The sequence below is a fragment of the Mycteria americana genome, chromosome 5 (genome assembly GCF_035582795.1).
Source record: "Mycteria americana isolate JAX WOST 10 ecotype Jacksonville Zoo and Gardens chromosome 5, USCA_MyAme_1.0, whole genome shotgun sequence".
NCBI lineage: Eukaryota > Metazoa > Chordata > Aves > Ciconiiformes > Ciconiidae > Mycteria > Mycteria americana.
This window is the reverse complement of record NC_134369.1, coordinates 71,645,800-71,649,417: the sequence shown is the minus strand read 5'-3', so window position 1 is coordinate 71,649,417 and position 3,618 is coordinate 71,645,800.

Here is a 3,618-nt window from a genome sequence, read left to right as displayed (position 1 = left end):
GCCAATTCTCTCTCCTCCGCGGCCGCGCGCTCTCAGCCTCCCGCGCATGCGCCCAGTGGAGGGGCTCTCCTGGCCCGTTGCCTGCCCGGAGCGTCCGCTTTCACCGCATTAACCAGAATTAATTAGGAGGAAAAAAACCCAAAAAATCGTGGCGCCCCCTCAGCCGTGTCTTTGCACACGTATTTTTTAAGGAGAGGAGTTGGGCTTTAAAATTTGCTGCGTAATTAATTTTTGAAAGCAATTGTGGGGTTTTTTTGTGGAAGCGGAGCATGCGCAGACAAGGCGGGTGCCGTCGGCCGCCAGCAGGGGGCGGTGCGGTGCGCGCGGGCGGCGCGGTCCGCGAGGAGGCGGTAGCGCGCGGGGTGTGGGCGCGGGGCGCGGGGCGCGTCGGGGGGCAAAAGGCGCGTGGGGCGGGTGGTGGCGGGGTCAAAAGGAGCCCGCGTCTCTCTGTGTTGCCCAGGCTACGCTGCAGTGGCTATTCACAGGCGCGATCCCGCTACTGACCGGCACGGGAGCTTTGACCTGCTCCGTCTCCGACCTGGGCCGGTTCACCCCTCCTTAGTCAACCTGGTGTCCCCCGGCTCCCCGGGGCTCACCATATTGATGCCGGCCTTAGCGCGGACGCCCGCTCGGCATAGCGCACTGCAGCCCAGAACTCCTGGGCTCAAGCGATCCGGCGGGCTCAGCCTCCCGAGTAGCTGGGACTACAGGCGCGCGCCACCGCGCCCGGCGCTGCTGGCCCCGCGCTGCCGCCTCTCCTGCCGTCACACCGCCGTGACGTCACGCCGCCCGGGGACAGCTCGGTCCCCTCCGCTTCTTCCCCTCCTCGTCCCCCTTCTTGCCGCCCCCCCTCCCCAGCACACGGTCACATCGCGGCCGGCAGGCAGGCTCTGAGGTGGCCGAGGAAAGGCAGCCCCTTCCCGGGCAGCTGGCGCCTCCCCAGCACAAACCCCACTGCGTTGTTCCTTACGTGGTTTTCTTACGTGATTTGGGGTCTGCTGCCAGTCACTCACGGTGGGATCTAGCTGGGGGCCAGCGGAGGATCAGGGGCATCTCTTCAATGAAGGAATTTCCTTAAACGAGTGTTTCTGAGCCCCCTCCCTCCCCTTTTAGAAACATCTCTTCCCCCCCCCCCCCCCCCCCCCTTCCCCCGCAGAACTCCCCTGTGAGATGTGGTCGCTGCTCCTCTGTCCCGGCTGGGATTCCCCGGTCTGTCAGTGCTGCTCGTGCCTCAGCGTGAACAGATCCTGATCCCTCGCTGCCCCGTTCCCCACGCAAAAGGAAACTGGGTCCCGCTCTCTCGCCCGGGCTGTGCTACAGGGACTGTTCACAGGCGCCATCCCGCTACTGATCAGCACAGGAGCTTTGACCTGCTCCGTCTCCGACCTGGGCCGGTTCACTCCTCCTTAGGCGACCTGGTGGTCCCCAGCTCCCCGAGGACCACCATATCGATGCTGAACTTAGCGCGGACGCCCGCTCGGCACAGCTCGCTGCAGCCCAGAACCCCCAGGCTCAAGCCGTCCGCCAGCCTCAGCCTCCCCGGCGCTTGGATTACAGGCACAAGCCACCGTGCCCGGCTGGTTTTCAGGCCTTTGCAGATTCCTCAACATTCATCTTGTGCAGGCTCTGCCTGTCTACACAGTGGCAGCGGGGAACTGAGAGAATGTCCTTGGGCTGCTTGTATTTTATGTTTAAAAATGGGTGCATGGATAGACGGGAAAGATTTCTGAGCACAAGCAGGTTTAAGCAGCTGAGAAAACCCAGACTTCTCATTTTGAGCCAGAAGAGGCACATCATGATGCTCTATTTTCATTTTAAGCCAAGTGAGGCGCATCAGGGAGGTCTATCTCCAGGACAGCTCAGTACGCTTCACTTACTGAAGAGCAGACAAGACATGTCCCATTCCCTGCTTTGAAATACTCCTCATAGAGAAAGGCTTCTTGATTCACCAGTGTTTTCCTAAGAGTGTAAAGCTCAGAGCCGAGGACACAAACGAGCTGTGACAGTAAATACCCAACGGAGCAGACTAATGAGACGTTCCTGGGAGCTGGAGCCCCGTCTCGGTCTGGAGCGGGCTGCCTAAGCCGGCGGTGTTTGAGGGACGCTTACCCACTCGCAGGTGTGCAGGGTCTCTGAGCCAGAAACACGATGGGAAACTCCGCTGCCCGTCATTTCCCATTTTAGTAGTTTCAACTATTGGGATCCCAAAGGTCTGTCTGGGTCCTGCGCCGTGGCCTTTCACCACTGCAAGAAATCACAACACACACCTCCAAAACATGAGCACACCTGAGCGAGCAAGGCTGGGGCAGTATCTTCAGTTCGAACGTCTGTGGGAGATGCTTTTGCCTTTCCCCAGTATTACTTGACCCTTTTGTGATTGCTCCCCGGCACAGACAGTTGGCAAGCGCTGGGTCCTGTGCAGGAAAGATGCCAAAAGAGGCTGGGTCCCGCTCTCTTGCCCGGGCTGTGCTACAGGGACTGTTCACAGGCGCCATCCCGCTACTGACCAGCACGGGAGCTTTGACCTGCTCCGTCTCCGACCTGGGCCGGTTCACCCCTCCTTAAGCGACCTGGTGGCCCGCGGCTCCCCGAGGACCACCATATCGATGCCAGCCTTAGCGCGGACGCCCGCTCGGCACAGCTCGCTGCAGCCCAGAACCCCCGGGCTCAAGCCGTCCGCCAGCCTCAGCCTCCCCGGCGCTTGGATTACAGGCACAAGCCACCGTGCCCGGCTGGCTGCAGCTCCTGCTGCCTCCGCTCTCCAGCGCTCGGGGACCAGCTCCTCCGGCCTCGCCGTGGCAGCCGGGAACTCAGGCAGCGGGATGCATTAATGCTTCAGCAACACAGTCAGAACACGGGGGAGAAAGAGCATGAAACACAGGAAGCAAAATTTAGCTCTTCAAGTTAAGATTCAACACAGTACCTTGCTTTAGAAAGGCCAAGTTAAGCTGTTGTAGGCCAAAAAAATTAAGTTCATGGTCCTGCTCTAGGATGTTCAGTGAGAGCTCAGAAGGATTTGCTGAAGAGCGTCTAAGAGGCAACCTACTTGCTGCAGTGAATACTTGCAGATGTAATGAAGTGTTTTGATTCTCAGAGAAGGATATAAAAGCAACAAAAATGTCATGCAAGGAATAAAATGCAGGAGCTTCTTGCCTTTATCCATTCACTGCTGCAATAGACAGCTGTCTAGAAATACTTTCATGAGTATTTGAGATCTTCACTGTGTGTTTGGCCTCTCTCGGAGGCCTGTCCAAGAGAGCTCCTCAGGACATCCCGTGAGAGTAACTCTGCAGCTGGTTGGGGCTGGGGATGCTGCAGGCCCCTCACCTCTCTCTGGCTCCATGGAGACCTGGGGCTGCAAGGAAAGCTTAGAGCCAAGGTGCTCAGATAGCCGAGGCAGCCTTTGGTCTAATCCAGAAGTGGACTGCACTGCCCCTTTCCTAGCAGAGCGAGCCAAAGCTGATCCGAAACCATGGACTGCCATTGCCCAAATGGCCCTTTTTTTTTTTTTTCCTCTCCAGATACACATTATTTCTTCAGACATGCTGAGCACTAGCCTGGGGGATCCCTGGTGCGTGCACACATGCACAGTAGAGCAAGGGTCCTCAGACTGTCGTG